This window comes from Trachemys scripta, chromosome 4, assembly GCF_013100865.1.
Source record: "Trachemys scripta elegans isolate TJP31775 chromosome 4, CAS_Tse_1.0, whole genome shotgun sequence".
Taxonomy (NCBI): domain Eukaryota; kingdom Metazoa; phylum Chordata; order Testudines; family Emydidae; genus Trachemys; species Trachemys scripta.
In genome coordinates this window covers 14,404,710-14,428,974 of record NC_048301.1, presented here as the reverse complement: position 1 = coordinate 14,428,974, position 24,265 = coordinate 14,404,710, and the positions used below count along the sequence as shown (strand labels likewise).

The 24,265-nt window shown below is 40.3% G+C and overlaps 1 long non-coding RNA gene across 1 annotated transcript in view; it reads right to left on the bottom strand.

The window, feature by feature from the left end:
• Window positions 1-1,060: 1,060 nt before the first annotated feature.
• The window catches only part of LOC117876070, a 34,420-nt gene continuing 11,215 nt past the window's right edge, over window positions 1,061-24,265 (bottom strand). The window contains exons 2-3 of the long non-coding RNA XR_004645418.1: window positions 13,471-13,626; window positions 1,061-1,116 (exon numbers count right to left, since the gene is read on the bottom strand). This is a non-coding gene — a long non-coding RNA (uncharacterized LOC117876070). The remainder of the gene's footprint in view (window positions 1,117-13,470; window positions 13,627-24,265) is intronic.

Below are 24,265 nucleotides of genomic sequence, written 5' to 3'. Positions count from 1 at the left end.
AGTTTTTAAAATTTTGTCTCTGAAAATCTTGCAAAGTTCTATGCAACAAATTTGAATAAAATGAACATATTTTGGTTTCTTTTGAATTTTTTTGTGTGGAAAATACTTACAATTTTTCAACACACACACACACACACACACACACACACACACACACACACACACAGAGTTGGATTTTAATTAGAAAACAAAAAACACAGAACCCAGAGTTCCCTTTGGACACCTTGCATATGCATTTGGCGTTTTTACCCTGCATTCGGTTAACTAATTTACAAAAATGAACAGCAGATGAATTATAGTCATCTCTTGATGGTATTGGCAGTGGCTGTGCACTTGAAGCAGTCAATGTATTTCACTGACAGAACACCATGTATTGCGTTCAGCTAGAATGCTTAGTTATATTGTGCCATTCCTTTTATTAGAGTGGTTTGCAATAGAATCTGTAGAGGTTCACAATAGGAACTGCCTACCAATTGACAAGGAACCCACGTTTTTTTCTATTTGCAGATATTTGTAGGACTATAACCAGAAACAAAGCCATGAGCAACTAGGCCAGTAAACAGTGAACTTTGCTGACTAGTGTTTGTTTTATAACATTTGGCACATCTTGATATGTACATAACAATAGTTCTTCAACCATAAATAATATTTTACAGAGGTCACACCATAGTTATTTAAGTTCAGGGGGTTTATTTCCCAGAGCACTAAGTAGCTGTGAATGAATTATGTTTAGTCTGATCTGCCACAGAAGGGTCATAAACGTATATGTTGTAGCAAAGCATGGAATATTACTCCTGTACATCAGGCAAATTGTAAATGTAAAAGAATAATGCTTGATAAGGGGGAAGTAGTTTTATTTTGTTATATAATATATGTTTCTAGGGAAGCACTATAAAAGTTTATGTTAACTTGTTTCCCAGAACAGAAGAAAAGATTCAGAGGCAGCCTTAACAGTCGCTCCCCAAGCCAACCCAGGAGTGAGGATGCGGAAGCAAGCAAAAGTAGCACCAATAAAGAGTGGATTGTGCTGCTTCTCTAAAGCTTTCTGACCTGACCCAGTGGCTCCTGTTGTCTTCTTGGAAGTGAGTGCAGGCTCCTGATCTTCGACAGGAAGACCTGTGAAATAATCAGCAGGTTAGAAAGCATTTAAAACAGAGGAGAGATGCTAACAGAACAGAAACGATAGGCCCCATATTTCAAACGTGGCTTCCCAATATTAGATGCCTGAATACATACCTAGATACCTAGGAAGAGATTTTCAAAGACACAAATGGCTCAACTCCCTTTGAAAGGAGTTGGAAGTTTAACTTGCATTCATGCCTTTGAGAGCGTCCCCCATAAATAATAACCTGATTTTCAAAGGTGCTGATCACCAGCCACTCCTACTGAAATCAGCTTTAGGTTTCCATATTTTGATATTTTGGCTGTAATATTTTAGCCTCAGATGAAAATTATTTAAAGTTGCAAACAATTTTTTTTTAAAAAGCAAATAAAATTTGAACAATATTTTCAGCCTCTTTTCAAAGATTGAAGAAAAAAACTTGTCTTTACAAATTCTTCTTTAAACATACACTGGGGCAACCAGAATTTTTAATTTTTAAAGCTACTTTAAGCATCTACTCCAGAATTCAGACATTCCACTTCAGCGCTGTTAAATTATGGCAGTAAATTAACATTAAATAGTAATTTGTAGCTTTTTTTAAAAAAGGACAAAAATATATCAATGTTTTAAGTAATACCATTTAAGTTTTTCATTAAACAATATAATACTCTATATTTTACAAATGAGTTAATTTATATACTGTGTAACGAGGATTAATTACAATTCTGTATAATGGGAAAGGCAAATATAGCAATAAACTACAACAGATCGCATGTCTAGAGATGTAATGGAAGACTAAATGTTATCAGTTTCATGGCCACACATTATACATGTGTGCCACCCTCCCCTCTGCTAGACGGGATAATTAGATCTTTTCCTGTACTGGTGGAGCGTCTTAAATTTACATAATGGACTGTCTTTTTAGTGGTGAAGCTCAGATATGGTATTTCTGAGTGCAGTAAATTTTATTTTGTTCTATTAAAATAAAATTTAGAAAACCTACCTTCCAATTGCTTGATAGGAAGAAAAGGCTTATTTATTATTTCTTTGTATTGCAGTAGCACCAAGGAGACCCAGTTATGCACCAGAACCCCAGTGTGCTAGCTTTCCTACAAACACAGAACGGAAAGATGGTCCCTTCCCCAAAGATTTTATAATCTGTGGCTAATTGTATGAAATACATTGTGAAGTTCTTAGGATCTAGACACAATGGTGACTGGGCAGTAAATTAGTATCTACATAAATATGCACTGTTGCAAAATAACAGTGTGATTTCAATAAACAGTCATATAAGACATCATTTTAAATTTGCAGTTTTAGAATGTGGGCATACTCTGGTCCCAGCTTTGCATTTCTCTTGCACACAAAACTTCCATTTAAATCCCTAGGATTTTTAAAGGGGCTTTTAAAATGAAAGTCAACAGGAGTTGGGTGCCTAACCCCCTAGCAAACCTTTGAAAATCCCCCCAGAGTTCAGGATGCACTAGGAATAGAAGCTCAGCCCCCCTTTGCTACCATTACTAAAATAACAGATTAGATATCATATTAAACTCAGAGTTTATAAATTTGGTTTTCATTTTTTCCTTCATCACTCACTGCTCGCTATAATCTACGGTGAAGACAACCTAGAATAAATGTGCGGATTATTCTTGATATTTTGGATTTAAGCAACCTGCTGTGATTAACCCAAAAATAAAACATTAGGAGATTAGCAGTACCTTGAATAATATTGTGTGTATATTTATGCCTTCCCCAAATTTGCAAAAAAGATCAGTAATATCAGATAACACTTTTAAATTACAGAGAGCTGATTATTATCATCATGTATGTTATAGTAGTGCCTAGACTAGAGGTTTCAACCAAGATCAGAACCTTATTTTACTAGACACTGCACAAGCATACAGAGATAATCCCTACTCTAAGGGCATGTCTACATGGAGACTTATTCACAATTAACTATTCCTGATTAACTCCACATGTAGGCTCTCTTATTTTGGAATAAGAGTGCTTTATTCCAAATTAGCTCCAAGAAATTAAGGTATTTTGGGAATAAAAAAGGGTAGATCCATTGGATTAAATTAATTTGGAATGAGGCACTCTCACTCCAGAATAACGGTGTTCACACATGGAGTTAATCAGGAATTCTTAATCCTCTTTAAATTCACATCCTACCTTAATCTGGATTAATTTACATGTGTAGACAAGTCCTAAATACACAAGACAGATGAAGGAAGTATTTATCATTATCTCCGCTTTCCAGATGGAGAACTGAGGTACAGAGAGATTTAGTGATTTGCCCAAGGTCACGCAGGGATGTGTGTGGTCATACCTGAGAAGTGTGGGTATTTGGTATATATTTGGAAACACAAGGTCAAAGTGCAAGTGCCTTTCACACCCACCTGCAAAAGGCTTGTATTGACTTGTCTTTTTGTGCTTATAAAATGTGTTTTGCATTATATTTTTGTAACAGTTGGCTCGTAAATCCTGACCTGTGAGGGTTAATGCTGAATACCTGCGCAGCTGGAGCCAGTGGTGGCCAATCACATTCCTGCTCTGACCATTTCCCGTTTTACAAAATGTAAATATTGGATGTCTTGTCTGAATCTTCAGACCCTAAACATGTGATCATTATTAATAACATATGTAATAAGATACCACACGCTGGCATAATAACTTGTAGTAAATGACACCAAAAATATTGAGAACCTTAGCATACAATTGAAACTCGTTAATGGTTCAGTGTGCAGTTTGGCATAAAACTAGCAGGCAAGAATTCCACACAATGGAACTGTGTAAGTGCTAACAGCAGGCTCCTGCAAGACAAAATAAACTTGTTTTATGGACATGAGGAATTGATTTTTAATGAGATTCTTCTTGGCCACAACACCCATCCTGGGAGGGTGATTTGGTTTTCCCCTTGTCTCTGCTGCAGAATTGTAGGTTGCAGAATAAAGACACATTTAAATTAGGCCTATGGATTTGCACTTTTATCATATTAAGTGAAAAGTAGGTGTTGTCCTAGAAATAAATATAAAATGGCTGTTAAAATGCCTGCAGAGAGAATCTCTTCTTCCATGCCATTACCTGCCGGCACATTCTGTGTGTCAGGAGGTCAGGCCACAAGGCAGAACACACACTCCTCAAGCTCTTTAGGAGATAAATGATCATGCAAACTTATGTGCTCAGGACAGAAGATTAGTAAAAAGGATAAATCTCCCTGCCAGGAGGAGTTGAGTAAAGGCATTTGAATTTATTTCTTCAGCTTTGAGTCTTGGTTTTCTGTTAAGAAAATACAACAGAACCTCAGAGTTACAAACACCAGAGTTATGAACTGACCAGTCAACCACACATTCCATTTGGAATCTGAAGTACGCAATCAGGCAACAGCAGAGACCCCCCCCAAAAAAAAGGGGGGGTGGGGATACAGTACAGTACTGTGTTAAACGTAAACTCTAAAAAATAAGCAGCATTTTTCTTCTGCGTAGTAAAATTTCAAAGCTGTATTCAGTCAATGTTCAGTGGTAAACTTTTGAAAGAACAGCCATAATGTTTTGTTCAGTGTTACGAACATTTCAGAGTTACGAACAACCTCCATTCCTGAGGTGTTCATAACTCTGAGGTTCTAGTGTAGCAAGAACAGGAAAGGTTAATGAACCCAGATTTTGACATCAAACGTCAGCTAAGTTTGAATTTGGCAATGAATGACAGTTCTTTTACTGATTATCCCATTTACCCACGCTCTCTCTTTTACTCTCATTCCCATCAACATTTTAGTTAAAAAAATAAATCCCTTATGTTTAAGTCTAGTTTTCCCATCCAGATGCAAACAAATTAAACATAAACTTGCACCCAGCCAGCATTTGAAAAGCAATGGTGGAAAGAAATAAGAACTAATATTGGAGTCCTTTATATTCATACCCAAAACATTAAAAAAAAAAAAAAAAGAACTATCACAGCAAATTATAAATGTCAACCATGCTTTCGCCTACAAAATCAAAGTCACTTCCTCTCTCTCTCTCTTCACCCCACCCTTGGCCAATACACAATGTTTCTTCCTCTTTGCTATTATGGTTTGTGTCTTTAGAGAGCAATCATTGGTTTTTAATTGCCTTCCATTGCCTACTTCATTTGTCAATAAATAGAAAGTGCAGGACTATCACCAAAGAGCTTACATCTGTTTCTCATACATCTTAGCCACCCATGGTGCCTTAAGCTATCCCCTACTGCTAACCAGGCTACCAGTTTATTGGAGAGGAGGGGGGTTTCCTGCCCTTTTAAAAAGATGAAAGTTCCTGAAAGCTTTTTTTTGGGGGGTGGGGGTGCATGTGATGGTTTAAGTTAACCAACTAAGCAGCTGTTAAGTGAAAGAAGGTCACTTCAAAATGAATTACTTTCGGCTTGGGCACCTCCCAGTGGTGGAGCTGGCATTAGCCCGGTGATTAGTATGTGATGACAACACCTTAAAGATAATTAGTTGACAATGAGTTGAGAACCTATTAACCCCTTTAACACCTCATGGTTTATGATTATAAGGAAACACTTTGAGACAATACAAAATAGATCTCGTTTTCTTGCCATGATTTTACATGATCAGTCTCAATGTTTCACTACTCAATTTGTGACCTTCTTCCAGAGAGAAAGACCAGGCTGTGTCCCAGGGGGTCGTTTCTTTATCTAGCTAGGGGAAGTGAATATGATGGATCAGTGGAAACACTGAACACCAATGACCTACCCATTTTCTCTGTTAATTCAACAATCTTTAAAAGATCTTGGGTCCAGTACAGCATCCCTTCCTCAAACACTCATCAGACCAGAAGTCAAAGGGACTACTCACATGAATAACAGCTGTCAGACAATACCCCGTATTTTCTGTAAGTGGCTGCTCAAATCCAAAAGTGCAGAGTTGACTTTGCAATCCTTATTTGCACCAGTCGATCTTGATTTCAATGAGGTTACTCCCCGAAATAAGGGCTACTTGTAAGAATAAGAGGCAGATGTTGTGCCAATACTTAAACAGGATGACCTGGGTAATTATAGGCCTGTCAGCCAGACGTCAATCCCTGGCAGGATAATGGAACAGCTGATATGGGACTCAATTAATTAAGAATGAAAAGAGGGTAATATAATAAATGCCAATCCACATAGGTTTGTGGAAAATAGATCCTGTCAAATTAATAGGATATATTTTTGATGAGATTACAAGTTTGGTTTATATCATATTGTCTCTATATAAATCCATGGTACACCCACATCTTGAATACTGCGTGCAGATGTGGTTGCCCCATCTCAAAAATATATTGGAATTGGAAAAGGTTCAGAAAAGGGTCAACAAAAATGATTGGAAGAGCTGCTGTATGAGGAGAGATTAATAAGACTGGGACTTTTCAGCTTGGAAAAGAGACAACTAAGGGAGGATATGATAGAGGTCTATAAAATCATGACTGGTGTGGAGAAAGTAAATAAGGAAGTGTTATTTACTCCTTCTCATAACAGAAGAACTAGGGGCCACCAAATGACATTAATAGGCAGCAGGTTTAAAACACACAAAAGGAAGTATTTTTTCCACACAATGCAGTCAACCTGTGGAACTCCTTGCCAGAGGATATTGTGAAGGCCAAGACTATAGCAGGTTTCAAAAAAGAACTAGATAAACTCATGGATGATACATCCATCAATGACTATTAGCCAGGATGGGCAGCGATGGTGTCCCTAGCTTCTGTTTGCCAGAAGCTGTGAATAGGCGACAGGGGATGGATCATTTGATGATTACCTCTTTTGTTCATTCCCTCTGGGGCACCTGGCATTGGTCACTGTCGGAAGACAGGTTTTTGGGCTAGATGGACCATTGGTCTGACCCAGTATGACTGTTTTTATGTTCTAAAGGAAATAGTGTTGATATAATATACTTGGCCCTACGCTATTTAACATTTGTATTATGATCTGGAAGAAAACATAAAATCATCACTGATAAAGATTGGAGATGACACAAAAACTGGGGGAATGATAAATAAGGAAGAGGACAGGTCACTGACTCAGAGCAATCTAAATCGGTTGGTAAACTGGGTGTAAGCAATCAATATGTGTTTTAATACAGCTAACTGCAAATGTATATATTTGGGAATAAAGAACGTTGACCATACTTACAGGATGGGGGGATTCTAATCCTGAAAAAGATTTGGGGGTCGTGGTGGATAATCAGCTGAACATGAGCTCCCAGTGTGACTAAGGGTACGTCTACACAGGGATAAAAGACATGGCTGCGGCTTGACTGGGTCAGCTGACTCAGGCTTGCAGGGCTCAGGTTGAGGAGCTAAAAACCGCTGTGTAGAGGTTCAGGCTCAGCTGAAGCCCAAGCTCTGGGACACTGGAAGGGTGGAGAGTCCCAGAGCTTGGGTTCGAGCCTTAGCCTGAACATCTACATAGCGATTTTTCAGACCCAGAGCCTGAACCCATGATTCCGAGTCAGCTGACCTGGAACAGCTGTGGGTTTTTTATCCCCGTGTAAACGTATCCACTGTGGCCAAAAGAGCTAACATAATAATGAGAAGCATAAGCAGGGGAATCTGGAGTAGGAGTAGAGAGGTTATTTAGTACTGCTGTATTTAGTACTGCTGCTAGACTACTGTGTCCAGTTTTGGCATTCACAATTCAAGAAGGATGTTGATAAAATAGGAAAATGTTCAGAAAAGAGCATGAGAATGAGCAAAGGATTAAAAATGTGCCTTATAGTGACAGCATCAAGGAGCTCGGTCTATTTAGCTTAAGAAAGAGAAGGTTAAGGGGTGACTTGATTAATGTCTGTAAGTATCTCCATGGGGAGCAAATAATGGTCTCTTCAATCTAGCAGAGAAAGATATAACAAGATCCAGTGGCTGGAAGTTAAGGCTAGACAAATTCAGACTGGAAATAAGGTGTAACACTTTTAACAGTGAGAGTAATTAACCATTGGAACAATTTACCAAGGGTCATAGTGGATTCTCCATCACTGACCATTTTAAAATCAAGATTGGATTTTTTTTCTGAAAAATATGCTCTAGGAATTATTTAGGGGAAGTTCTGTGGCCTGTATTATATAGGAGGGCAGACTAGATGATAACAATAGTCCCTTCTGGTCTTGAAATAAATTAATCTATGAATCTATGCTGATCTAAATACCTGCAAGAGTTGCCATATCAGGCCTCATCTGTTTGAGTGGTGCAAACAAGAAGTGTATCATTTACCCCTGCAAAAAGAGCAAAGATACAGTAAAAAACAGTCTGCAGTGATTTCCATTGAAATTGTCCTATGTAAATTCTTTCCTGCTATCATGTTAAATCATGACGGGGAAACTCAAATGGCTTATTATGGGGAATAGTTCAAGCAGTTTGACTACAATAAATTAAACCCAATCTGTGAATAAGATTGAACCAAGCCTTTCCTGAGATAAAACACACACACACACACACACACACACACACACACACACACACACACACACACACACACACACACACACACACACACACACATTTTTAAAATATATTTTCCCATTTCCACTTGCTTCTCCATTTCCTAGTTCCAGCTGAGGAAAGAAGTGGAAATCCCAAAATACTGGTGGACATTCTGATGCTTTTCTGCCAGGGCCAGAGACAGGAGGTAGAGAAACCTTATGAGAATCTGTTCTCTTGAGCTTTTCCAACACAAATCTGGAGACAGGCTCAATCTTATTCACTTTAAAGTCTATTACAAAACTTCCATTGACCTCAGCCAGAGTGGGAGCAGGCTCAAGGCTCAGAAAAGCATACAGATATTTAGACACTTATCCAAATTGAACCTGCAAAGCTTTTGAAGTTGGTTTATTACTAATAAGCTGACCAGGAACCTAAGATGTGCAGTATTTGCACTTCTGCCAAGCCTTCCATTTCAATCCCCTAAAATGCTTTATAAACATTAGTTATGTTTCGTAATCATAGCGCCCCCATGCAGGGGTACTGGAACAATTTGTGTAGTGAGGGTGCTGAGAGCCATTGAACCAAACTGTAAACCCTTTATATGATGGAAACCACTTCAACCTAGGGGGTGCAGCAGCACCTCCATCACGCTTAGTTCCAGCACCTATGTCCCCATGTGAAAAGAGTCTTACCATCCCCAGCTGACAGAGGTTAAGTGGCTTGCACACATTCACAAAGCAATTAGAGACCAGATCTCCTGACTCCCAGCCCTGTGCTTTATCACTGATTATATTAAATCATTGCAGCAAATGTGGTGAGTTTGGTTAGATTTTTTACATTTATAATGCAGGATTCAACAGTCTTTTAAAGTTCCAGAAAGTAAAAAGTAAAGTAATTACAGCCACTGAGTCATGATATTGATTGATAGCACTTCAACTTCTGAACAACACCTAGACTATCCAGAATAGTTATGTAATTGGGTATAATTTATCCTAATACAGTGTCATAAATTGATATAGTGTTTTACATGTCAGAATGTCCAAAAAAGGTCAGAATTTGTTATGGAGGATGGCCTCACCTTTCTCATGTCATAACCAGTAACTACGGTGACAATGAGAATACAGTTGATATTATTAGGAATACCTTTTCAATTTAAGAACAGTTAGGTAATAGAACTTGCTGCCTTAGGTAGGTAGGTTATTGAAATAGATAACTGATAGCTTGATCATCAAAGACAGTTCAGGATTAATTAAAATCAGTCTTGCCATGATACATTAAAGGTACCTTGCAGCCAAGTGAGTCACTAGTTTCAGCTTGTTGTTCTCTGTTCAGCATTTCCCGATCCCTCTCCCACCAGCCTTTCCTCACATGAGTAGCCCTTATATGAATAGTCCCACTAATGTCAACAGGATGACTTTCTGAGTAAGGATCTGAGGGATCTGGCCCATAATTATTGAATAGTAGAATAAAAAGGATAACTTTATGGGCTAAGTGTTCAAATGGTGTAATCTGGCATAGCTGCATTGGATTCAGTGGAGCGACATCAATTTACACCAGTGGAAGATCTGGCTCTTTGTCTACCATATCTTTTTTCTAGCCAGTTCTTTCCTCCTTCATCAAATTTTTAACTACCTCAGTATTCAGTGTTTGTTAACATCTGTGTGGTCCAATTTTCTATTACTGTCAGCAAATTATTTGTAGAGGTGCCAGGTTATTTTGTCCATAAACATTGTCCCCATCACACATTTCTAATTTTAACCCTATTTGTCTCCGGTTGATTTACATTTGGCCAAAAGCAAATTACCTATTGGAAGCATTTATTGAAAATTAATTAGGTGGCGAAAGTGCCTCCAGCAGAATTCTCTTAACAGTGCCTGTTTCTTGTTGCTCTCCAGCATTCACCATTTTCCAGTTAAAACACCTAGCAATTAAAAAAAAAAAAAAAAAAGATTTCCACAAAGTAAATGATATAATTAGTTCCAGAATGCAACCCAAGCTCTCTGAAATCGGATGCTTTCTTCTAGTCCTACATTGCCATACAACAGCAAGCAGTTTATAGTGCCAAGGGATTTTCTATGGAAGGAAGCATAGGCAGTTTGTCGTAGCTGAGTCACGGTATGGGGCTAAAAGAAGGTGCCATTGCTATATTAGCCTTAGCCAGGATGTTAACATGATTTACTGCAAATAGTTCCACAACATTAAAATGACTTTTTATTTTCTGTGTGTGCTGCTTCAAAGAAGAACTCTGTGGGCTCATAAAAATACAGAGAACAAATAGGGGCTTCTAAGACCAATTTATATGCCATGCCCACTGTGCACTGAGACACGTATAATCTGTAAAATGTCAGCTTCAAAGTTCCATAGAGATTGGTGTTAACCCTGACCTCTGACCTCGCCAACTCTAGCTGGGCCCTCGCGCTCTCTTAACCAGCTGTTTTAGATAAACGTTTTCCATTTTTAAAGAGACTGTCTCAGAGTTTTACATGAATAGTAGTAATATTATTAACTCTAGCTGGAAAAACCACCTTAACCGAGAGTCTTTACAGATGGGCCAATCAAAGTCTGACCCCATGTGGAGAGCAGTGGGTTAATAAATATGTCATTGTACTGAAAATATTTAAACAACACTGGGAGAAAAGAGCAAGGCATACGACAAAAGGAAAGCATATTAGTAGTGTTTCCTGTCAAAGTACACAGAGGAAGCACTTGATTTTGACCATTTTCCTCATAAAGAGACACAGTAGGCCAAGGCAAACAAAGCGAAGGAATCTGGTTTATCCTGTTGGATATAGGAAATGATCGACTTAAATGAAGTAAGGTTGAGGCACCAAAACCAGGATCTCCCTGACAAGCCTGCTAATTGAACATATCAGCAAAGGTTGATCAATATTTCAGTGTCCTATGACTGAGCACATGCGCTTCAGTTTTTACTTTATGTATCTCTACACAGCCAGGTGGGGGCATTAGCCACTCATGTTTGGTCAATGGGAAGCCCAGAAAGACCTTGTCCACAATCTGCCAAAGCAGAAAGCTACAAAGTCTCCATCATCCTCTTAGAAGGAACATGTTGACATTCAAGGGCAGACAGTATATTTTAGGCAACAAAGAAGCAGAGGATATGTCCATTCACAAAACATAAAAATAAGCTGGGATTTTAAGTAAAAGTCCACTGGTTTGTCATTCCTTGGGCCTACGCCAAAGACAATGGAAGTCTGTGGGAAAGCTTCTATTGATTTGACTGATCTTTAAATCAGACAAATTATGGGTCAGGACCAACTCTCAGTGAAGAAGTTGGAAACACTTCCCTCTTTAGGGCCATGTTCAAAATTGCCCTCCTTGGTTTTTAATTATTATCTTTTCATTTTAATACTTATAGAATAACGGAAAATCAAAATGGACTCCTTACAAGCTTCAACAAAAACAAAAATACAGCAGGTAGGCTTTTAAAAAAGAAACTTTGAGAATTCAAAAATATTCTCACTTTTTAGAGAATGAGGGAAATCTGAAATCAACCCCATTTAAAATATTGCCACCAAATTCTGTTAATAATATTTACTTTCAGGGACAGCAAAAAACAATCATCTAATTCCATACAGCCTACCCTCCTCTCTCTCCATAGCCCAAAGGTTGAGAAATCAAGTACACAGAAGTCAGAAAATGCAGAGGTAAGATTGCAAGCTCAACTTCAACTCTTTCCTCTTTTGCTCACGCCTGAATATATATCCTCTCATATCTTTATGTATTATTTTTCAGTTAGTATAATGCAAACTAGAATCTTTTACTCAACCTTACATACAGTACACAGTGTCTTCAGACTTGGCTTGATTATTAATTATTAAAATGAAATCTACAAAAAAGGCATATTTGAAGAAAATCAGTTCAGTGGTGTCCCAGTTTGAGGCAATCCCAATTTTAGCACAGTTATCATCGGTTTATTCACCTGCCTTTATCTTAAAGCTAAGAATGGGAAAACTTGTTTTACCTAATTTTGCAACCACTCTAATGTAGTAGGCTGGAAACTTAGAGTCGGACATTATTGAATTCATGTTTTCTAAAGAGAGACTGTGACAAAAGCAACAGAAGTTGTTGGAGGAGCAAATACAATTTAAAAATAAACGATAACTGGACCAGAGACAGAAACAAAGAGAGGCTATGAAAAACAGACAGCACATGAGAAAAAGAGTCTCATGAAAAATAAACACTGTTATATATACACATACACACCATGCAGAGGGCACTGACCTTAGCCGACCTTGCTTTTATGGCATCTTTAATACCTAAATTGTATTGCAAGCTCCTGAGAAAACTTGTTTGTCTTTTTGTTTTGAAATTTAATCTCCTTAAGTAGGGAGGGAAGGGAAATGAGTAGGCAGGCAACACGAGGTTTGCAAAGGTGAATTAGCTCTTTAGTCATATCTCAAAAATAGGGAGATGGGTTTGTAGTTCTGTGAATTTCATGAGGTCCACCCATCCCCACTTGAGATATTTGTGCCCTGCTCCTGTTCATGTCAACGGAAATGTAGGCAGTAACTAATGTGGGAGCAGAAAATACATGCACACTCTTATCTAAATAAGAAACAAGTTTCTTAATCCTTATTCACTCTAAAATCCAGTGGTGGTTCCCAAAGGATGGATAAACTGTGTAACAAAGTCTTTCAGAGATATTATACTTTCTTGATTTAAACTAGTGACCTTGCTAGGAACGAGAAATTGTCTATCTTCAAGGGTGATCAACATTGATAACAAATATTGTTTAAACTAGAACCATTAACCGATCACTTTCTGCTCCTAATTCAGGGTTTAATAGCTCTTCTGTGTGGAAATCCAGCAGGGGCACAAGGTGGAGCAGCAGTGGTCATTGTTTATTTTTTCAACACCCAGGGATTTAAAAGTCTAACCTTGCATTTGTTTTTGCCCAATCCCAAGCCCTCTGCTCACCTCGTTATGACCATCTCTCTTCCCCATCACGCAGCTCAGTTGTTAGTAGCACAAGAGGTTCTTTCCAGTTCCTGTCTTCTGAAAGCACCTCTCTATATATCTCCACCTTACTGATTTTCAAATTGCATGTGGAAAAGTCTCATTTCTCCATTACACCTTAAACAATATAGAGACAGGAAAAAAATTATGTGTTTATAGAGAAGAAGAATGGTCCAATGGTTAAGGCACCAACCTGGGACTTAGAAGACCTATGTTCAAGTCCCTGCTTCACCAGCAACTTCTTGTGTGATCTTGGCCCAATCACATAGTCTCTAGGTGCCTTATCCCCCAATGGGGATAATAGCACTGTTGTGAGAATAAGTATATTAGAAAGATTGAGGGGTTCACATCCTATGGTAAAGGGGTCCATATAATTACCTAAGATAGACAGATCTCTGAAATTTCATTCCTAGACATCATGATGATGCAGCAAAAAAACTAGCACAGATTTAACAATATTGGCTCATTCGTCTGATGCCCTAAAGGCTGTTGCCTTCACAATGCCTGTTCTAAAATTCTTGGCTCTGAGGTGATGGAACATGGGGCAGACTCTGCATGTTCCTCTGCCAAGATGTGGAAAATCATTATCCCTCCCCAAAGAGATGGAGCTATTGGCGCAGAAGGTCACTAGAACCAAGTGTTTGCTGTTGTGGTGACGGGGGTTCTAAAAAGACAGATGTGTGTGTGAAACAAGATCCTCTGCTCTATAAGATCCTAGTGTACTATAAGGAAGTCATAGGGGAACTCAGCCACAAGTGGGGACTGTTGGGGGTTGAATTGCAATAGATATGGGGGTTTTTAATAGGAAAGGGGGGGGGGAGACACTTCTGCCTGACGCTGACGAAAAGCATGCTTTGTCCAATCCACTGACCACCGCCTCATACTGACAGTATCACAGCTACAATACTGGAAGGTTGGTGGGTGTCACCAGAAGTTATTCAGCATTCAAAATGTCATCAACCTAGACATAGCAAGAGAACATATTAGCTGGCATAAGAGATTTTCAGAAATTCTTAGGTGTTATTTCATGAAGCATTTAGTGTTTTAACTAGAGCTGTTCAGGAATTTTCTGTTGAAATATTCTTTCATAAGAAAATGTAAATTTAGCAAAAAATTTTGATTCTCCATTGGGAAAATCAAAATGTTGAATTTCAGATCCATGTTAACCTCTGTATCTGAGCCACCACAGTGCCCCATGGGAGCTGTAGTTTGGGCACCTAACACCCTTATTCTCCCCTGTGGGCTGGGCTTTCTGGACATGCTACAGCTCCTATGATGCCACAGATTCTCTGCTGGAGGAGAGACATCCAAACTACAACTCTCATGAGGCATTGCAGTGACTCAGACAGATGCAGATTAAAGTTGACTTGACCTGAAATTAAACATATTGACATTTCTGAATAGAAATTTTTCAGACTTTTTTTCACATTTTTGATTTTTCAACTTTTCATCCCTCCTTATTTGAGACTCTAAATAAAATATTGAAATATCAGAATTTCCTGCATGAAGGAAATTCCATTTTTCAATCAGCTCTAATTTTAACTCTCATCTAATTTATCATGTTTTCTCTTAAAAATAACAAAAACTCTTGCTGCTTCTCAATCCAACCCTGATAGGGATATGGGTCTGGTTATTAGAATTTTCAGCTCACTTCCAGAAAATAAAACTGGACTGTGTCTATTTGAAGGCTGCCATCTTGGTCAATACGCCTTGGTTTGAACTGAATACCTCCAACCTGAAAGTAAACAGTGGGCTCCACAGTTAATATCTGTAGCAGACCCGTATCCTTGGTGGATTGGGAATAGAGGGGGAACACCCACCATATGCTGACCAGTTGGTTATAAGCAACAGAGGGTCCTGTGGCACCTTTGAGACTAACAGAAGTATTGGGAGCATAAGCTTTCGTGGGTAAGAACCTCACTTCTTGCATCTGAAGAAGTGAGGTTCTTACCCACGAAAGCTTATGCTCCCAATACTTCTGTTAGTCTCAAAGGTGCCACAGGACCCTCTGTTGCTTTTTACAGATTCAGACTAACACGGCTACCCCTCTGACAGTTGGTTATAGTCTTCTCTGGACAGAGGAAGCTTATTCTGAGCGTCTGTGGCCCAAAATAGGTCAAATTGAAGACAAGCTCCTACTTATTAATGGCCACCATCTTGGCCAACACACTGGAAGTTGAACTGGGGACTTCCAGAGCTGAAGGCATGAGTCTCTCTACAGCTGGAGCTAGAGAGTCATGGCTCCCACTTGGGCAGTAACAGACTCATATTTTTGGTGGAATGGATGCAGAGGGGGCAGGAGACACACTGACCAGCAGGTTATATATAGACTAACAATTTATATATCAATATAGCTCAAGAGGAAAGCATTATGGAAATGGTCACAGAGCAGAGGTACATGGATGCTTGTAGTGCCACATTAGTACAATCCTGCTTCAAAGGTATTGCAAGACATTACATTTCTGCCTCTCTTTTCTTTGCAGCAGTTATGAATGAATGGCTGCCTCCCACTTTCTCTCACCAAACATCTGATGTCACAATAATGACTGATGAAGACACTGTGGGTCCAATTCTCCTCTCTTTTACATTACTATAAATCAGGAGTCACTCCCAAGAGGTCAATGTAGTTACACTAGTTTGAATAAGAGGAGAACCAGGTCTTGTCTCATTGCTCATTAGAATTTTCTACCTAAAGTAAAATTCCCACAGAAGCTGTAAATTGGTTAGGAGAGTTTAATGCTTTTTTACCATGTGCCTGTAGCAACTCGCATGGTCATGGAAAGGAAGGCAATTGACTGAAAGTCACAAACTTAGGGCTGGTCCACACTAACCCCCCAGTTCAATCTAAGATACACAACTTCAGCTACGTGAATAACGTAGCTGAAGTCGAAGTACCTTAGTTCGAACTACAAGGTACTTACCGCGGGTCCACACGTGGCAGGCAGGCTCCCCTGTCGACTCCACGTACTCCTCTCGCGGAGCAGGAGTACCGGCGTCGACGGTGAGCACTTCCGAGATCGATTTATCGCATCTAGATAAGACGCGATAAATCGATCCCAGAAGATCAGTTGCTTACCGCCGAACCCGGAGGTAAGTATAGACGTACCCTTAGATTGTAAGCTCTTTGGGCAGGGAGGCATTACTATCTTTAACGACTATTTTTGTCTATGTTTCTACCCAGCCTAGCACAATGGGATCCTAATCCATGATTGGGCTCCTAGCTGCTACTGCAATATGAATCAATCAATAAAATAAAATAAAATAAAATAAAATACAAAATAACAGCAGCCTAGACTCTTCCTACTCAGGTACAATGCAAGTCCTGAATGTCTCCAAAATGTTACAGAATCACAGTCTCCAAACCAAAAATCAGGCAGTACAGGGCCATGGTCCTGGAAAACTAATTAGTGGGAGTGGAATTGGAAATTAATAGTCTATCACAACTGAGTTAGGATCAAGGCTATGTCTGTGAATGCCAAGGAAAAAGAATTACACACAAAATGAGTCTAAATGGAGAATCATTTAACTTTCCAGCCCTCAGAAACTACATATAATAATTCAGTTATTACAAAAAATGCAGGGCTGTTTCAGCTGGCTTTTCAATACCCAAAACACAGCAGTTGATTCATTCTCATATTTTAAGGCCAGAAGGAACTCCTATGATCATTTTATCTCATCTGCTGCACAACAGAAGCCGTAGAATTTCACTCAACGATTCCTAAATCCAACCCAACAACTTGTTGTTCAATGAGATCATGGGTAAAATTCCAGAAGCACCTAAATCTCATTCTCTAAAGTAACAAGTATTTAGGAGCTTAAGTCTCATTGCAAGTCAATGGGACTTTGGCTTATGACAATTTTATGAAAACTTTTGAAAATTTTACCCCATGTCTTTTAGAAAGACATCTAATCTTAAGGTAAGGAGACCCAGGGATGGAGAGTTTACCACATCACTAGACCATACCTTTTGCATTACTATCTTTAACGACTATTACATTCATTGTCCTAAGCTCCCAATTATACTTTTATTTATGAAAAATTCAGTTTGTAAAAGTCAGCATGTGATACTTGCGTCTATCTTTCAAAGCTTCATGCAGCAGCAAACTTCTCTTGTTGTCCTCCCCCCCCCCACCACACACACTCCATTGCATAAATAAATTGGGATTAACTAAAAAAATTAGGACTTGAGATCAGCTATTAACTTTATCCTAATTCTCACCTCTTTGCTGGGTTCTGAACTGGCTTCTTTAATGGATATTTTTAGATTTATTAGCTTTAATTCAGATCATTTGGGATCCCCCAAAGCATCCACAGTGCCAGCTGTGCACAAACAATTCACCCTAGTGCTGGCAAGCAATTAGAGAGTAAAGAAGAGGTCAGCAATTAAACAGTTTAAGCTGCTTTCAGATCCAGTGCACAGATCATATGGAGCTTTCAAAACAACAAAGCACTTAAACTAAGAATCAACATGTTGCAAACTGCAGAAAACTTAGCACATTTGGTCCGATAGTGCTTTCAATGGGTTCACAACCCTTGAGTTTCGGGTTGAGTTTCAAGGTTGCATGAACCCAAAAATTCATGCTCAGCCAAAATGGAAGAGTGTGTCCTATTTTGGGCCAAAACCACCTTTTGCAAATAGCCTTAACCCAGAAGTGTAACTCAGCACAGGTTCTTCAACCTCAGCAACTTGTCCTGTGCTTCAGATTGCTAACGACTAGGGACAGTTGTGGGCTAGACTCGTTACAGAAGTTTCATCCAGCTCTCCTGCAAATATTCAGTGGTGTTTAGCTCTAGAAAGCAAAGAAAGAGGCAAAATGGTTCCAGCATGGGTGCTGTCGCACCCCCTGGCTTGAAGTGGTTTCCATTATATACAGGGTTTACAGTTTGGTTCAGCAACCCCACTATAAAAATTGTCCCAGCACCGCTGGACGGGAGTTGACACTTTCTCCCCCCAGAAGAAGAGAAGTACTAATTTTGTGGCTTTGCTGCTGAAAGCTTCTGTTTTCATTTGCCATCTGTCTTCTTTTTCCCTGAGATTGGCTCATTTCTTTTTGTCCTGCAGAGGTCAGTCTTGCCCACCACACTTTGCAAAGCAGAAAGCCTTACTGATGTGCTGAGGGCATATTCCGTCGTCCTTATGCTCTTCACGTAACAGGGAAGCCAGTACTTGGGCTGTGTCCTTTCCCATGTGGAACTGTTCATCAATTTCTCTGCACAGGAGAGGTGTATAGTCCTCACGAGGAACAATGCTGCAAACAAGCCATCATAACCATGCTAAATTTTACCCTCAGAAATACAAACAATGGAGAATGTCTAATTTGTACCTATTTTGACCTTGCAGTCTGAGAGTAAAAGATTCCAGTTTGTTGTCAGCCATAGTTAAGGTATCTCAATCTTGACTATGGTAAGTCATGGATGTTGGTGATTCTTTAGGGCTAGTATCTGCAATACCCCAGATTTCTGTATGTAAAATAGGCACTAGCAAACAGGTACTGTACTTCTAATCCAATCTGCTCTTTTGCTAACAGCTGGACATGAATAACAATGGACTTGCACACAAATGTTGTCGGTGCAATTTAGAATATAGCCTTGTTTCTGAACTACCAATTTAACATAAGAGTATAGCACATATGCCACCAAACTATATAATTTTGAAACTTTGGCCTAGTTTATACTACAAAGAGAGGTCGACATTAAGTCGCCTTCCATCAACTTAGTTGTGCATGTGTCTACATGCAAATTTGTCTCCCACCGATATATGTGCCTGCTTACAGCAACGCACTAACCACCTCCCCAAACAGCGTTGGGCCATAGTCGACATATTGTGGTTGACACAGTGTGAGCAGAGACACTGCGTGACTTATGTCGACCCTCACAGTCCTCCAGCAACTGTCCCACAATGCCCAACAGCGACTGCTCTGTTCACAATGGTGAACTTCACTGCCAAGGGGTCTGAGAGACCATAAGCCACCACCCCCTTCTTTAAAACTACCTTGTATTTTTGAAATGCCTTTTCCTGACTGCCCAGTTTGGCAAGCACACCCAGCAGCTCTCCATTGTTGTGTGCAACTGCCCAACCGACCATTCCAGCTACATGCTCTAGACCAGTAATACTCAGACTGAGGTTCGTGAGCCACAAGTGGCTCTTTGATGTGTCTCCTGAAGCTCTTTGTAGCACATGGTATTAAAACACGGTATGGTTCAATTATTAACCAATCTATGTTAGTCACCATTCAGATGCTTTTACTAGGTTATTAACCAATTGTAGTTGATAAAATAAATAATACTTGGTCAGTCGTTTTGCTGTGAGAATAATATATAGTAAATGAAACAATTAATTCATAGATTCATAGATTCTAGGACTGGAAGGGACCTCGAGAGGTCATCAAGTCCAGGCCCCTGCCCTCATGGCAGGACCAAATACTGTCTAGACCATCCCTGATAGACATTTATCTAACCTACTCTTAAATATCTCCAGAGATGGAGATTCCACAACCTCCCTAGGCAATTTATTCCAGTGTTTAACCACCCTGACAGTTAGGAACTTTTTCCTAATGTCCAACCTCAACCTCCGTTGCTGCAGTTTAAGCCCATTGCTTTTTGTTCTATCCTTAGAGGCTAAGATGAACAAGTTTTCTCCCTCCTCCTTATGACACCCTTTTAGATACCTGAAAATTGCTATCATGTTCCCTCTCAATCTTCTCTTTTCCAAACTAAACAAACCCAATTCTTTCAGCCTTCCTTCATAGGTCATGTTCTCTATACCTTTAATCATTCTTGTTGCTCTTCTCTGGACCCTCTCCAATTTCTCCACATCTTTCTTGAAATGCGGTGCCCAGAACTGGACACAATACTCCAGTTGAGGCCTAATCAGTGCAGAGTAGAGCGGAAGAATGACTTCTCGTGTCTTGCTCACAACACACCTGTTAATGCACCCCAGAATCATGTTTGCTTTTTTTGCAACAGCATCACACGGTTGACTCATATTTAGCTTGTGGTCCATTATAACACCTGGATCCCTTTCTGCCGTACTCCTTCCTAGACAGTCTCTTCCCATTCTGTATGTGTGAAACTGATTGTTCCTTCATAAATGGAGCACTTTCCATTTGTCTTTATTAAACTTCATCCTGTTTACCTCAGACCATTTCTCCAATTTGTCCAGATCATACTAAATTATGACCCTATCCTCCAAAATAGTTGCAATCCCTCCCCATCTGCAAACTTAATAAGTGTAATTTCTATGCCAATATCTAAGTCCTTGATGAAGATATTGAACAGAGCTGGTCCCAAAACAGACCCCTGCTGAACCCCACTTGTTATATCTTTCCAGCAGGATTGGGAACCATTAATAACTACTCTCTGAGTCCGGTAATTCAGCCAGTTATGCATCCACCTTATAATAGCCCCATCTAAGTTGTATTTGCCTAGTTTATTGATAAGAATATCATGCGAGACCATATCAAATGCCTTACTAAAGTCTAGGTATACCACATCCACCGCTTCTCCCTTATCCACAAGACTCGTTATCCTATCAAAGAAAGCTATCAGATTAGTTTGACATGATTTGTTCTTTACAAATCCATGCTGGCTATTCCCTATCACCTTACCACCTTCCAAGTACTACTATGGCTCTTTTGGGTAATGTCGATCGCTAATTTGGCTCCTGAACTACTGAAGTCTGTGTCACTGCTCTAGACACACTCCTGCCTGGATTAGACAGGAGATATTGGATCTCCTGGGCCTGGGGAGATCAGACTGTCCAAGCACCGCTACAGAGCAGTCGTAGAAATATGGACGGCTACAAGCAGATTGCACAGGGGATGCAGGAGAAAGGGTAAAACAGGGACCAGCAGCAGTGCTGTGTGAAAGCAAAGGAACTGCAGCAGGCATAACACAAGGCCAAGGAAACCAACAGTCAATCTGGTGCTAACCCGCAGACCTGCCACTTTTGCAATGAGCCGTTTGCCATACCCTGCCAGCACCTGCAGACCACCATGCTCAGTGGAGCTTGAGACCCTTCCATGAACAGCGAGGAGGAAGAGGGACACACTTGGAGGTAACCAGCTGTGCTGCAAGACAGGATCTTTTTGAGATTCCACTGCAGCTAGCCAGTCCCTTCAGCTGAGCACGAATGAGTCCAATCCAAGGGAAGGCACCTCGGGTAAGTGTGTGAATGCATTTTTCCCTTAAAATGTTTAAATGTGAAGATGGCACCTGGCCGCACCCCAAGTTAGCAGGGCACAAATATCTACTTTTCATTGTTTGACACCTGCAAGAAGAGGTAGAGGTACAACCAAGAGGGGTAGAATTGTTATCTGCTTTTCATTCCCCTATGGGCTTAGGCAGGGAAGCCATGCAAAGCAGTTACTTTGTGTACACAGGGATGTCCCTGGTATCCTCCTGAGAGGCCTCAATGAAACTTTCTTGGAGGTACTCTGCAACCCTCTCCAGGAGATTCCTAGTGATGGCTGCCTTATTTCTTCCTCCGCGATAGAACACTTTCCCACAGGCTGGTGGCATATGGGCCTGGATGGCTTTGGGACGGCAGCAACAGCTGTGCTCTCTGTGCCTTTGTGACCCTCAGGAGTAAGAGATCAGCTAAAATCACCACTGCCTGTGGACAATACTGCAAGTACGCATGCCATTGCCCTGTGCTCGTACACATGGAAACAGGGGCCAATCTTTTAATGTTTCATGCAACTGAACATCATCATTCCCCACCTTGTCCCTGGTAGGCCATACTCACCATGGCTATGATTGGAGAGCAGTGCTGTGCAGAGGTGCTCCAAAGCTGAAGTGGCAATAAGCAAGTCTTATTTAAAACTCTCATGCGAATAAAGGAAGGGAGTTCTGAATCTTATCTTTTGCTTTCCATTGTGACTGCAAGTACAATGATACATCTGTCTGTTTGATCCGTAGCTGCTGCCGTTGTGGCCTGGAGAGGTGCCCCCTCCGCACCCGTGGAATGCCTGATCCTGATGAGGAAGAGAAAGAAGTGTACTGGGGAAGACATATCCACCTAGATGCTGCAAAGTCCCCACAGGAAAAGGGGAGGGAGATGCACCAGGAGAGAACGGGGCTTCTCAGACAGCAAACACAGATGCTGCAGACTGTTGTTGACCCACAGGCTCTCCTCCCTCTATAATCAATGGAGAACTGCATTTCAGCAGCTTCCTGTACCTCCCAATATTCCACGTGGCATTATTGGCTGCGTCTCTACTCCTACCACTCGGCATCAGGGCAAAGTAAGGAAAACCACAGCTTCACATTCAGTGATGTGTGAGAGCCGTGACTGGAGTATGTTTGGTAGAAATGGACAGAAATCAGTAGAATCATAGAACTGGAAGGGACCTCGAGAGGTCATCTAGTCCAGTCCCCTGCACACATGGCAGGACTAAGTATTATCTAGACCATTCTTGACAAGTGTTTGTCAACCTGCTCTTAATAATCTCCAATGATGGAGATTCCACAACTTCCCTAGGCAATTTATTCGAGTGCTTAACCACCCTCATAGTTAGGAAGTTTTTCCTAATGTCCAATCTAAACCTCCCTTGCTGCAATTTAAGCCCATTGCTTTTTGTCCTGTCCTCCGAGGTTAAGAAAAACAATTTTTCTTCCTCCTCCTTGTAACAGTTTTCAAGTATGTAAAAGGCTGTCATCACGTCTCCTCTCAGTCTTCTCTAGTCCAGACTAAACAAACCCAAATTTTTCAATCTTTCCTCATAGGTCATGTTTTCTAGACATTTAATCATTTTTGTTGCTCTTCTCTGGACTCTCTCCAGTTTGTCCACATCCCTTCCTGAAATGTGGTGCTCAGAAATGGACACAATACTCCAGTTGAAGCCTAATCAGCGAGGAGTAGAGCGGAAGAATTACTTCTCATGTCTTGCTTACAACATTCCTGCTAATATATCCCAGAAGGATGTTCACTTTTTTTGCAACAGCATTACACTTTTGCCTCATATTTAGCTTGTGGTCCACTATGACCCCCAAATCCCTTTCTGCAGTTCTCAAAATCAATTTAGCTTTCCCACTATCGTGGGCTGGATTCCCAGCTAGAAGTATTTAATGTGGCAGCTGCTTCCTGAGAAGTTTGGCCTCTTGAGTGCATTCTTTTGGGGTGGTAAGAAGGATTCTGAGGAACCCAGAGGTAGTTTGCTTTTACGCATTTTCTGGTAAGCCTGTTTTCCTCAGATCTCACATCTTCAACCTTTTCGGTTGGGTAAGTTTGATAGATTGGAGAAAATATTTTCTAAGTATACAATGAAACTGAAGGAAGGGGAGGCTCCAGAACAGAGTCCAGTCCTTAGCTTACACTTGCACCCAGGAAGATTAAAGAAGGTTCATTGGTTTCTTGAGAGCTGGACCTCACTGTTGGAGGGAGACCAGCAGCCAGTGAAGAAACTACTAATTGTGGCCAGCCAGTTGCCAGCAGGGATGGAATGGGCTGCCTTTCTTGGGAGGAAGATTAAGAACTCAGGCATGGGAAGGAAAGCAAGAGATCACCTGGGGAGATAATGAATTTGTCTGGGGGTAGATTTGGGCCTTAGTTAGACTACATCTGCCTTTGTACATTCATGTCCTTTGCTTCAAATTGTCATGTATTTCTTTGTGTTAGTACAAGTGTGTATTAGTGGTTGGTCCACAAATAGAATGTGAGGCCTACTACTCACCAGCTCAAGGAGATCCCCTTTAGTTCAAGTAGTAGAGACCTATGATTTTGTAGATGAAATACCCAGCTCCCCTGTCAAGCGGC